The following is a 12,263-nucleotide window of genomic DNA, read 5'->3' as shown; positions in this document are numbered from 1 at the left end:
CCTTGTCCTTGAGGGACTTAGGACCCAGGAGAGGAGAGCAGGGGGCGGGCAAAGGGATTCTCTGGGGGGCGGGGGAGGGGACAGACAATATCAGCATGTGATGTGGTACAGAGGCCACCTGTGGGGGTCTTCTGACCCCACCACAGAGTCATGGTGGGGGGGTGCTCCCTAAACATGTGGGTGGGGACATTAAGCGGTTCATGGACTACACAGAACCTCACGTCAATTCAAGTCAGATTTTGCCTCCAAATGAATTTGAGCTGAACTGTTGATAAAAGGCTTGCTATTTTTCTAGAGATTTTGGATTCTGGGTTGGTGGGTGAAGGAGTTGGGACTCACGGTCAGGGCCAAGTTATCCATTAGGCTCAGCAGGCACAGTGCGAGGGGCTCATGATACTTTCGGGGGCTCACAGAAATGTTCCAACTTCCTTTAGAATGAGAATAAAAAGTGAAATTTTAGGTCAGCAAACGCTTTAATATTCCCTATCAGCGTATTTGTCTTTACACCAGTGTGGTCACAGAAGATGAGTTTTCGTATTTTTTAGTACAGGAAGGAGCTCCGGAGGGCCAAGCACCCGAGGCGGATTGAAGTCATCCTCCAGCCAGGCTTGCAGCCCTGCCCTCCACGGGTGCCGGGGACATTCGGCAAGATCAGGCAAGTGACAAGCACAATGTCTGGTACCTGGGAAACAATAAATGAGGACAGTCCTAGAGACCATAACACTGTCACACTCCCATCTTCCTTATCTGTAAGAGGAAATAATCGCTGACTTCCCAGCTCCCAGGCCTGCTGCGAGGCTCAAGGGAGATAATACCAAATACCAAAGCATTTTGGGACCTGGCCCTGCCGTGAGGAGGAGAGGGGCAAATGCCGGGAACACGACCATCATCCACCTGCAGGGGCCAGGAATCTGAGCACACGTCCCTCTGCGGCCCCAGCTACACATGGCAGGACGGCCCCAGATGCCCGGCACAGGTACTGCCTTCCTTCCTGCACCTCCCTGGCAGACGGAGTGGTGGGAAGGGGAGAGGCAGGGCTGAGGCGGGGACAGCTGGGAGCCAGATCAGTGGAGTAGGAGTTATAACCCCTCCCCCCCCCCCCCCCCCCCCCCCCCCCCCCCCCACCGAGCCAGCTTGGAGTAGGCCTGGAGTAGCTCCTGAGAGGCCTGGGCACGGCCTCACGATGGCAGGGAGGCTGTCTTTCTTACCCTGGGTCTCCTCTCCCTTCTCCTTTGAGCCAGACTCCCAAATAGCACTCTTGCTGCCCTCAGCCCCAAGACTCTGAGTCAGAAACCCTGGATGTGACACAAAGAGAGCGAGCGGGTTTCGAAGGCTAGCATTCCCACGTAGGCGTTCAACAGACATTTATCACATGCTCTATGTGCTAGTCCTCTAACGAGAGGCCCTCTCGACAGAGTCCAGGGCAAGACAATCCCAGGCTTTGCCCTTGGGCTTTCTGCTGACACATGTCACCAGCCTGGTGCCCCCACCCTGGCCTCAGGCCTGGGAAGCTCACCTCATCAGTCTCTTGCCAGAAGCCCTCAGTTATCTGCTCAGTCACCTCTTTGGGGCCCAGGAAAGATAAGCAAGGTCAGCAATAGCTCTGGCTGCTCCTTGGGAGGAGAATTCCAGCAGGGGGTCTGCAAGGGGGGTGTGGTCTTCCCCCACTGACCAGAAAACCACCCGCAGTCCCTCCGTCATCTCCTTTTGGGGACGAAGATCCTGTCCGACACAGCATTCCAAAAAGCGACAGTTTTTTAAATTTTTATATAGGGTAAGACGATTTTAAACAGTTTTGGAAAATTTCTGTGAAGTTTTTGTTATGATGATACAAAGAAAACCAGCAAACTAAAATGAAATCTCTCTTCCCTCTGCCTCTCAGTCTCCCCTCTTGGGGACAGGCCCCCGCATCAGCTGCAGTAAGAAGAGGGCAGATGAGGCCAATCGAACATTCCTTAAAATACTGTTAAAAAGACAAAATGAAAACCAGTCAACTAAACATCTCAGCAAATTGGCTTTGGGCAAATTGACCTGGAGCCCAAACTCTGGTGCTCAGATGGAGCTTAATAAATATTTGTTGACTGAACAGCAAAAGTGTTCGACCGTTAGGTGATGTCTGCGCTTGAGGAGAAGAGCGGTCCTGAGTCTGTTCCTGGCAGGTGGGGTGCGAAGCGGGAATGAAATGGGTCGTGCACGAGCCAACGATAGGCTCTCAAAGCTACTTTGTAACCGAGCGTGCATCCCGTGCTGACATTTTGGATACACTTGTTTGGCAAGCATTTAACAGACACGGTGTCCTCAGAGGGCTTTCCACGTGTGGGGACACCCTCTGTGACACCAGGCAGTACAGCATAAACAGTAGGGCTGCCTTAGAATCTCCCCATAAACCCAAGTCTCCGAACTTCTCACCCGGGCCAGGGAACACGTGGCTCCCCTGCCAGACATGGGGCGGGCAAGTCACAGGACCTGGCCACGGCATCTCCGGGAGGGGAGGGGACCGGCTGGCTCTGTCTCAGCTTAGAGGCAGCTGTTGAATTAAATCTGGACGGAGGGAGGCTTCTGGCAGTTCCGCAGGCTTCTTGATGACACTCCCCTGGACCTTTCCAAGACTGGATAACCAGGAGAGGAGGGGACTTGCTTCTTTGTCCCTCAATCACCGGTCAACCTCACTGGAGCCCCATCACTAACACCGCCACACTTCCTTGACCGTCATTCTGAGAAGTCATCCACTGTTGACAGCGTCCCGTTCTCGTAAAAAAAGAAAAAGTGCTACCAATTAGCCCTGACATGCTGTTAACTTTAGCAGGCCTCCTGATTTCAGAGACCTTAAAACAAGAAAAAGTAAGTTTGAATGAAAGAAATGCTATTTGTTTTCAGGACAACTGTGTGCGTGCTAGCTTTGACGTGGGTCTTGATCCCAGTCGCGTTACCGTCTAGCTGTGTGGCCTGGCGCGAGGAACGTTGCTTCGCCGAGCCGCGGTCTTCCTATTAGTAGAACAGGATGGGGACACTTCCCTCACGGGTCACGAGAGGAGAAACAACGATGTCCAGCAAACGTGGAGCTTGGCGTCCAGCATATCACAAGCAGCCACCTAAGGTGCTCTAACAAGGCTTGTGAGAACACTTTCTTCTAGTGCCCGGGTGGGTATGCTGAGCTGAATGAATCTAGGAATTATGGGGGCTGGTATTTCCCAACAGACTACGACCAAGAGGAGAGAGGGCAGAGAACTGAATTAAGGAGCACCAACCAGCTGGATAGGGTTACCGAGGGCACCGACGGCAGCAGGAGTACAAGAGGTTTGGGGTAGAAGACAGATCCAGTTGGGATGTGGGGAGTTCCAGTTACCAAAATGGAAGGAGTAGACGGCATTGAACTAACTCTCCGGTCAATAACAATGATAAAATCTGAACAGTACATGAGACTGCTTGAAAGGACTTGAGAACAACGCAGAACAGAAACTAGAGGACACGGGGTCTCTGAAAGACAGGAAGCACCCTAGGGCACCTCTGTTCGTGGTGCTACACGGGGGGAGGGGGCTGATACAGAATGCAGCAGAATTACTGCCTGGGAAGAAGACAAAGAAGTTGGACATCGAGGGTGGAAACTGAAGGGCAAAATGCCAGAAGGGAGATAGCTAAGGAAGGGGGAGCTCCAAAATTACTGTACAAATTCTCCTCAAATCCTTAGTTAATCCCTAAATTGTATACACATAGAGAGAGACTCCAAGGAGCCCAGAAGAAAGCAGTAGCCGGGAAGCAGGGGGTTCGGCAGCTGCCTCAAAGATCGCATTTGGAGTTCAAGTCCTGCCAAGCTGAAAGGACTTAGTGAACGTTTAAGGTTTTTTGATTTATTTATATTTTTAGAGAGAGAGAGAGGGAGAGAGAGAGAGCACAAGAGAATGAGTGCATGTCCGGCGGAGGGGCAGAGGGAGAGAGAGAGAAAAAGAGAGAGAGAGGGAGAGAGAATCTCAAGCAGGTTCCAGGCTCAGCACGGAGCCCCACTCAGGGTCAATCCCAGTGACCCTGCGATCACGACCTGAGCTGAAATCGAGAGTCAGATGTTCAACTGACTGAGCCACCCGGGGGCCCCTGTTGTTGTTGTTGTTGTTGTTTTAATGAGGCAACAAAGTTTGCAAGAGAATAAGAACGTTGCCCAGGCTGCTGGCAGAGGTGGGGTCTGAGCCCAGGCCTGTTAGATTCTGAGCCACAGCCCCTCATCCTCCACAGCCAGTCACTCATTTATTCACTCCCCTATACTGGGCTGTACGGAAGGAGAGCTTGGTATGGCCCGGCCCACACCTGCCCTGGTGCTCAGGGAACTCACGGCCCTGGGGAAGGAGTCGCTGGCAATTACCACAGCCACCCCTGAGTATGTACTGTGTACCACACTTAATGTGTCACGTCATGTTGAATTCTCTCAACAGCCCCAGGAGGCCAATCCTTATAACATCTCCATTTTACAGATGAGGACAGTGAGGCATGGGGTGGGACCTGAGTGGAAGAACCAGAATTTGACTCCACAACTCAAGCTCTCCAGCAGCATCCTCGACTGCCCACGGCCACCACAGGGGCAAGGGATGTGCAAACATGGACAGGGCAAGGCCATCCTGGTGTTCCTCTCCCACGTGATGGGGTCCTAGGGACTGTGAATTGTGAAAGCAAATTTTCTCCGGTCATCGGGGACTTGGGCTGCACCGGTCCCCACGGGAGGGTGGGTCCTGGGAATTCCCCCCTGACCCCGTGCGTCCCATCACCTCCAACTGCCTCTCTCACCAGGGGGCTGCAACCACTGCCCACGAGCTCCAGAGGCCGTATCTACGGTTCCCACCAACCCAGTCTCTACTCAGTGACTAACGGGGCCTTTCAGAAATAAAAGCAAGTTGCTCAAAGCCTTTCAGTGGCTTCCCGCCGTCCTTGGATAAAGTCCCACCTCTAACAAGGCCTCATCTTCTGCCACACTCCCCCTCTCTCCTCAGCCAAATGCACTCGTCTTGGCCCCTGGGAAGAACTCCCTATAATTGCTCTAGTCATTACCGCTGTGTAACAAATTACCTTCAAAACGTAGCAGCCTAGAACAGCCATTCTCTTCCCCTCGTGGATTCTGTGGGTCAGTGATTCAGCTACGGGATGGGACGGTGGCTCAACTCAGGTCCCGGTGTCCGGGGCCTCAGCAGGAAGGTTCTAGTTGGGGGTGACTCGTGGCTGGAATCACCGAGAGGCAGCTTTCCTCACATATCTGGGGGTTGATGCCGGCTGTCGGCTGGGACCCATGCTGCACATGGCCCCCGCGTGGTGGCTTGTGAGTCGCGGGATTTCTCGGGGTCTAGCTTGGCTCAGGGCTCCAAGAGACAGTGTCCCAGTGAACGAGGCAGAAGATGCACTGCCTGTTCTCGCCCAGCCTTGGGTACCAGGTAGTGTCACTTCCGCTGCATTCTATTGGTCATAAGTAGGTCACAAACCCACCCAGATGCAAAGGGAGGGGACAGAGGCCCTACCTCTCAATGGGAGGAGTGTCAAGGTCTCAGAGTGTCAGGTCTTGGACCGGGAGATATTGTGGACTGTTGGGGCCATCTGCAAAAAAGCCCATCTGCCACCCAGTCCTTACACAGTATCGTCTCTGCTCAGAACCATCGTCTCTCCAACTCACACCCGCTAATTCCTACCTACCCCTCAGGTTCCAGCTCAAACACCACCTCCTCGGGGAGGCTGCCCTGACTGCCCTGCCAGGCTTAATCTGGCCTCCTGCCTAGATACCCGCTTAGTACCCAGCACTTCTCCTGTGTCTGTCTGTCTGTCTCCCCTCCTGACCGCAGGCTCTGTGAGGACGGCTCGGAGCCACTTCCCAACAAACACAACCCGGAGAGGAGGAAGGGGAAGAGAAGGGAATAGGCCAGGCTCCAGGCCGACAAGGGTGCTGCTCAAGGAGAAGGATTCAGCTCCATCCTCTGTGCTTCTGCTGATCTTGAACCCCCTGCCCCCCGCCTCCCACGGCTCCTGTGCCGACCATGCACGGGGACCCCCCCGTGGTAGTTGTGGGGGGTGTTTCTGTCCATTGCAACCATCTGGCTAATGCTGCAGCCTCTACAGGCTTACGATGTCTTACGATACTGCGGTCTTCTGGCGAGGACTCACCTTCTAAAAAGAAATGGGACTGACAGATGGAAAAGGGAGGGAGTCTGAGCGGGCTGGAAGAAGCTGAGGCAAGAAACAGAGTTTGCTCCCTGCAAAGACGGGCGTGGAAGACCACAGCGGAACTGCTTGCCCAGGGCCCAGCTACGTCTGAGGGCAAGGAGAACCCTGGTGAAGTCTCCCTCCCCATTTGTACCCAAACGTCATCACCACCACCACCATCACTCAACATTTAAAAAAAAAATTTTTATTGTTTATTCTTTTTTGAGAGAGAGTGAGAGCGAGCATGAGCAGGGGGAGGGGGGACGGGGGAGGGGGGCACAGAGAGAGAGGGAGACACAGAATCCAAAGGAGGCTCCAGGCTCTGAGCTGTCGGCACAGAGCCCGACGAGGGGCTCAAACCATGAACCGTGAGATGACAATCTGAGTCGAAGTAGGACGCTTAACCACCCAGATGCCCCATCACTCAACTTTTTTAAAGAGGAGAGAAGAGTCACCACCAATATCTCCCACAGCTGTCGCCCAGGCAAAGACACAAACCTGCTCCCGGCTGCTCCCTTCCCAGCACTCCTCTGCCTGTGGTGCTGACAAGACTGTAGAATCGCTCACTTCATGGGGGTCCAGGGCTGTCTCCTTTCTGCTCTAACTCTACGAACATTCACAGACTCTGTGCTGGGGACTCCCATTATGTGCTTCTAGAAGAGCCCGATGTGAGGTCACCACAGGGGTTCTGGGAGCGCGACCCCTGGCCCGCCCAAGTCCAGAGCGCTGAGTCCAGCCCACTGAGGTGCCCTTGCCCCGCGCCAGCCCCTTTCCCGCATGATCCCACGGAATCCGTGGAGGTAGATTACATGAGAGGGATGCCAGATGGGTGACGTGACTTAATCAGGTCCTCTAGGTGGGAAGTGATGGGGCATTTCTCCTGTGCATACCCCCAGCTGGTGGTGTTTCCAGGGTCCTCGGCCCCTGCCTCCCGCTAGCTGTCAGCACAGATCCTGCTGGCTTCTGTGCAGACAGCCTTGGGCTCCCTCCCCAGGGTTTAGAGGTGAGAGCAAGGCCTCTGCACACGGCCGCACAGAGGCCATCTGTGCGGGGCTGCCCTGCCTGCCCACCCGGGGGTTCCGCGGGGGCAGTGCAGGGGTGAGGGAGCCATCCAGGGGGAGGACCTGTTCCCTGCTGCCTGCGCGGCTGGCACAGATCTGAGCCCATTACCTGAGTCAGAGGGGAAGCTCTCTGCCTCGGCAGGGCGCACTAGGGGCGGGCGGGCGGGCCAGGCTGCTCTGCCAGGGAAGGAGGGAAGGAGGCCGCCAAAGCGGGCTGGGGCGGGAGGGGCCGGGCCAGCTGGGGCCGGAGCTAGTGTGACATCACCGGGCGGCCCGCCTCTGTCTGGGGCTGAGGGGAGGCCCGGAGCCTTTCTGGGGCCTGGGGGATCCTCTTGCACTGGTGGGTGGAGAGAAGTGCCTGCAGCCAACCAGGGTCAGGCTGTGCTCACAGTTTCCTCCGGCAGCATGTAAAGGCTCCACAAAGGAGTGGGGAGTTCAAATGAGGCTGCTGCAGACGGCCTGAGGATGGACCCCGAGCCCTGAGCCGCCCTGCCTGAGCCCCGGATCTGCAGAGCATGGCCCTGAGGCAGCCGCTGGCCCCCGCCGTGAAAGGAGGCAGGTTGTAAGTGGCCCCCCGCAGGACCCCCGCCCCCGGCCAGCCCCTGCCCCATCATCCCTGGCCCAAGCCCGGCCGCGGAGCAGAGCAGAGCAAGCAGAGGCCAGTGAGGCAGGGCTGCTCGGCGGCCAGTCCGGCCTGCGACTCGGGGACCCCTCCTGGAGGCCATGGACAGGCTGCCCTTCTGACGGCTGGGGTAAAGCATGTGAGGAGCTGCCCCGGGGAGCCAAGCAGGAGTGAAGAGGTAAGGGGCCAGCACTGTGGCACCAAGGGACAGGGGGCAAGAGGCAGCAGCTGACCCCATGTCTGGGGGTTCAAGAACCCTGACCCCTTCAGCTGGGGGTGTGTGCAGCTGGACCCCGGAGGGGGGTCACTCCTGCTTTCGCTTGGGAGTCAAACACGGCATCTCCCGGGGTGGGACTCGTGGACACCTGGGCAGAGGGTGGGCTCTGGGGGCGTGAGACCACGGGCTGTTCATCTGCAAGCCCTGCTCTGCCTCAGACAAAGAGCCTTTGGGGTGAAGGCAGGCGGCTCCCGGGCACGGCCCGGCAGCCGGGATGTGTGCGTGAGCGTGTGCCTGTGTGTAGGTGTGTGCTTAGGGGAGCAGGGGTAGCCCAAGGACGTGGGAAGTCATTTCTAAGTTTTGGGTTCCTATGCACCCTGGTTAGAGACTATGCTGAGGCAAAAGCAAAAGTAAATGCTGTCCGGCCAGAGCCGGGAACCCTTGTTCCGAAAGTTCCCTGGAGCCCAGCAGCCTCTGCTCGCCCCTCAGCTGGGCAGGACAGGACCAAAGGGGTCCAGAGCTAGAAGGGACACATTAGCTAGAGATTTCCGTTGCTGGGGCTCGGGGCAGAGAGCTGCCCCGACTTTCCCCGCGTGTCCACGGACGACTGATCCCGCCTAGCACCGGACGGTAGCCCAGGTCTCCAGCAGGCTGTATGTGGCAGGGAAATAGGGGAGGATCAGGCTTCCCCGGTACCCTGGCAGGGGGTACAGCGCGGGCTCCACATTCCGAGTCCCTTGAAAGCACTCAGCATTAGATAACATTTCCAAACAAATTCTTCACTGATCCCTCCCTTCTCCTTCTGTGATATGTGTGTCACGGGTCAGCTATTGCCTCGGCTGTGGGATTATGAGAGCTCCCAGGGGCCAGTTTGGTTACTTAGAAAAGGATCTCCTTTCACCAGTGCTCTGAGGAAAGCTGAGAATACCACTTCCGAAGCCGGCCAAATGCTCCGCACATGCCCACATGCATTTTTACAATTTGAGGCAGAGTAACACCCTAGTCACGCCCCAGGTTCAAATCCTACCTCTTCTACTTAGGAGTCACGGGACTCTGGCTAAGAACACTTAGCCTCTCTAAGCCTGTTTCCTCTTCTGCAAAATGGGATAATAATGCTACCCTTCTCTTAGTAACTGCTTACACTTATGTTGCACTTATCCTGAGCCAGATGCTTATGACATCCACCCTATGACACAGGTACCGCTGTTCATCACCATTTTATAGGTGAGGAAACTGAGGCACTGAGGTTAAATGATGTGCCCAAGGCCCCGTGGTTAGTAAGTGCCATCACCAGGATTTGAATCCAGCACTCGGAACACACTCCACTGCTTTCTAGGAGGAGCACGTGGGATCATGTCCGGGAAGGCCTTTGCGCAGTGCCTGCTGCATGGCAAACCCTCAGAAAGTGTTAGTCACTGAGTGTCGTGAACCACGACGATCAGAATGGCAGATATGGAAGAGCAGAGACCCAGACTCTCTTGACCCTGGACGTCCTGCTAGGGCTGTGGGAAAACCCCACGAGGCCGAGCCAGGGTGGCGGTCACTACTGCCACCCACGCGGGGCTCCCCCCGGGAGGCCGAGGGGGCTTTACATCTGGACTGAACGGCAGCATGTCCATTTGGGTCACTGCGTCCACACTAAGGGGGGCAGGGGGACCTTGGGGCCATCTGACGCCAACCTTACAGTAAGAGCATCCTCCCACCCACACGGGCACCACTCATCTGCCTGCTGGTCTCCTGCCAGAACCATGGTAGGTGAGGAAACGAGCTACCTCCATGCTGGAGGGGGTCTACAGAGCAGGGAGACCAGTGCCAGGCCTGTCCTGGGGTTGCAGGGGGAGGGGTAAGGACCCCTCCCCCCAACTCCATCTCCATCACCAAGTCTGACCGAATGGGGGCCAAGGCTGGTGGGTCCTACACCAGCTGACGCTGGTGCGTCTTCCCTCCTGTGGCCCCAGAGGTCTCGGCGGGTTCCCCAAACCCTTGGAAGCGTTTTGAAAAGCCGACATTAAACGTGTGCTTCTCTAACACAGGCCTCTGGGGCTGCAGAAGCTGCACGTTTCCCTGCTCTGGCCTGGAACGGTGGCGGCCCACTGCGCTCTCCGGGTAGCCCAGGCCGGGCAGAGGCGCTGACTGACTTCACAGGCCTGGCTAACAGAAATCAGATTAATTATCACTCAATACAGGCAATCGTGGTGGAACAGACAAAATGTGTGAAGCATAAGGCCCAGGAGGGGACTGCATGGTACCACTGTCAGCTCAAGGGCAGAGCAATAAAGCCATTTCTCCATCCACCCCTCCATCCCGCAATGATTTACTAAGCACCTGCTGAGCTAAGTAAGGCAATGCGTTATATCATTTCATCCTCAAGACAACGCTCAATAAACCCTGGGTTTAGCATCCCATTTTTCAGCTGAGAAAGCTAAGGCTCAGAGATGTTAAGTAACTTGTCCAAGGTCACGCAGTTGCTGATTGTGTGGGTGTAGCTCCAAAGTCTACGTCTTTCCCCAACTCATTCCACTGCTCTGTTCAAGGTGTCCCGACTGCTCTTTTCCTGACCCCGTCACCGAGTCCCCCAGCAGCCAAGTCTGTTCTGGTTGCCGTCCTACAGAATGTTTACACCACTCCCTCGGAAAACCATGTGCCTCCCCGATTTCGATGCATCACTTGCTTGTCAAAGGAGCCTGCCTCTGAGACAGAACAGGCATTATCACCACCCCTCTTACACATGAGCCTCAGCACAGCTACGCGGCTCCGTGGGACTCTGGCGCCAGCTCAGTGGGGCGGAGCCTCAGGCAAACATTCGTCTGTGTGCCTGAGAGACCATTCGTGGGTTGCCTACGTCCCTACGTGGAGACCCCACGGGCAGCGGAATCAGAGCGCAGGTCCTCATGGTCTGCACTGGGCCACACTTGAGCAATCTTGACAAGACATCAGGGAGACAACAGCCGGCAGCCACATGAGAACAAACAGCAGCAGCCGGCCCTAGGCAGGTCCACCCAGCTTCCGGCCTCTCTGAATCACAGTCCATTTTGTCAGAAATGGTCTCAACTGACAGCAGATGAGGAGGGGCTCTGTTCACAGGGCCCGCAGCCCAGTGGAAGGAGCCACAAAGTGAATCTAACAATCACACAAATGTACAACAGGGACAGACCTGCAAAGAGGGGGGCATGTCCCCATTTTACAGAGGAGGAAACTGAGGCTCAGAGGCCACAGTACCTCTGCCAATGTCCCCCCACTAGTGGGCCAAAAAGCAAGGATTCAAACCTAGATCTAGACTCCCTCTACCCCAGCCCGCTGCCATCCTGGATAGACGCACACTGGGGAAATCTCAAGAATGAAGCAAGTCAATGAATAGCATTCTTTTCTGTGAATTTATATAAAACACCCCAAATAGAAGGGTTATTCAGCCACTGGTGACTTGGAGTTTGTGGTGATAGACAGGTCACATCAGAACCTCATGCCAAGGGTAGTTTCAATGACAAAACCATATTCTCTCATATTGACTGTAAACCATATGACTGATTTAATAACAGCCGGGGTGGGGGGGGGGCAGTGACAGTTAAAACGTTACAATGTCCTGCTACATGTGTACATCAATGGCAAGACACATTCTGATCACAGAAATGTTCACATGTCGGGTGGGGGAAGCCAGGCGGCTCACAATCGAGCTATTGCGTTAGGTCTACTCTCGGGTGAAACCGACCAGCCTCTCCTGGGCCCAGGAGCCCCAGAGCCTCAGCCTCTCCCTGCTGCCCAGTCCTCCAGAAAGGCAGGGCCCAGACCATCCAAGTAAGGCCCAGAAGAGAAGTCTATCGTTATGGCCGAGAGGTGCCCGAGACCCCGCTCAGCTCCAGGAACGGGCCAAGTCCTGCCTGAGGTGGCCCCAGTCCAACCTCCACGAGGGAAAGGTTGTGTCTCTTAGTCACTGCTGGACCTCCAATACTCAGGGCCAGGCAGAGAAGGGATGTGTGGAATGAATGAATGAATGAATGAATGAACGAACAAATGAAGCAAGCCAGCCAGCCTCAGACCAACAAGCCTCTCAGCCCCATGGTGCCACACAATTCCCGTCTGTGTCGTGCAGCCAAGGCCCCTTTGGAGACCCCTCTACTCCCACCTTGTGTGCCCCCAATCCTCACCACCCCCAGCTAGATTGATCCCCCCTCCAGCCCCCTGAGCCACTCCATCA

At 55.7% G+C, this 12,263-nt stretch overlaps 2 protein-coding genes across 13 annotated transcripts in view; one reads left to right on the top strand and one right to left on the bottom strand.

Annotated features, from left to right (window-relative positions):
• The window catches only part of RALGPS1 (Ral GEF with PH domain and SH3 binding motif 1), a 269,628-nt gene that overhangs the window by 88,645 nt on the left and 168,720 nt on the right, over positions 1-12,263 (bottom strand). The gene's annotated exons all lie outside the window — the stretch shown is intronic.
• ANGPTL2 (angiopoietin like 2) overlaps positions 7,490-12,263 on the top strand; it is a 34,984-nt gene continuing 30,210 nt past the window's right edge. For 3 of the 4 annotated variants that reach the window (XM_042914093.1, XM_042914087.1, XM_042914092.1), the window contains exon 1: positions 7,490-8,032. The gene's annotated coding sequence lies outside the window, so the exon portion shown is untranslated. The remainder of the gene's footprint in view (positions 8,033-12,263) is intronic. The other variant, XM_042914090.1, reaches the window with a different exon arrangement.

This window comes from Panthera leo, chromosome D4 (assembly GCF_018350215.1).
Source record: "Panthera leo isolate Ple1 chromosome D4, P.leo_Ple1_pat1.1, whole genome shotgun sequence".
Classification (NCBI taxonomy): Eukaryota; Metazoa; Chordata; class Mammalia; order Carnivora; family Felidae; genus Panthera; species Panthera leo.
Note: the sequence above shows the minus strand (reverse complement) of the source record. Positions and strands in the feature narration are given on the sequence as shown.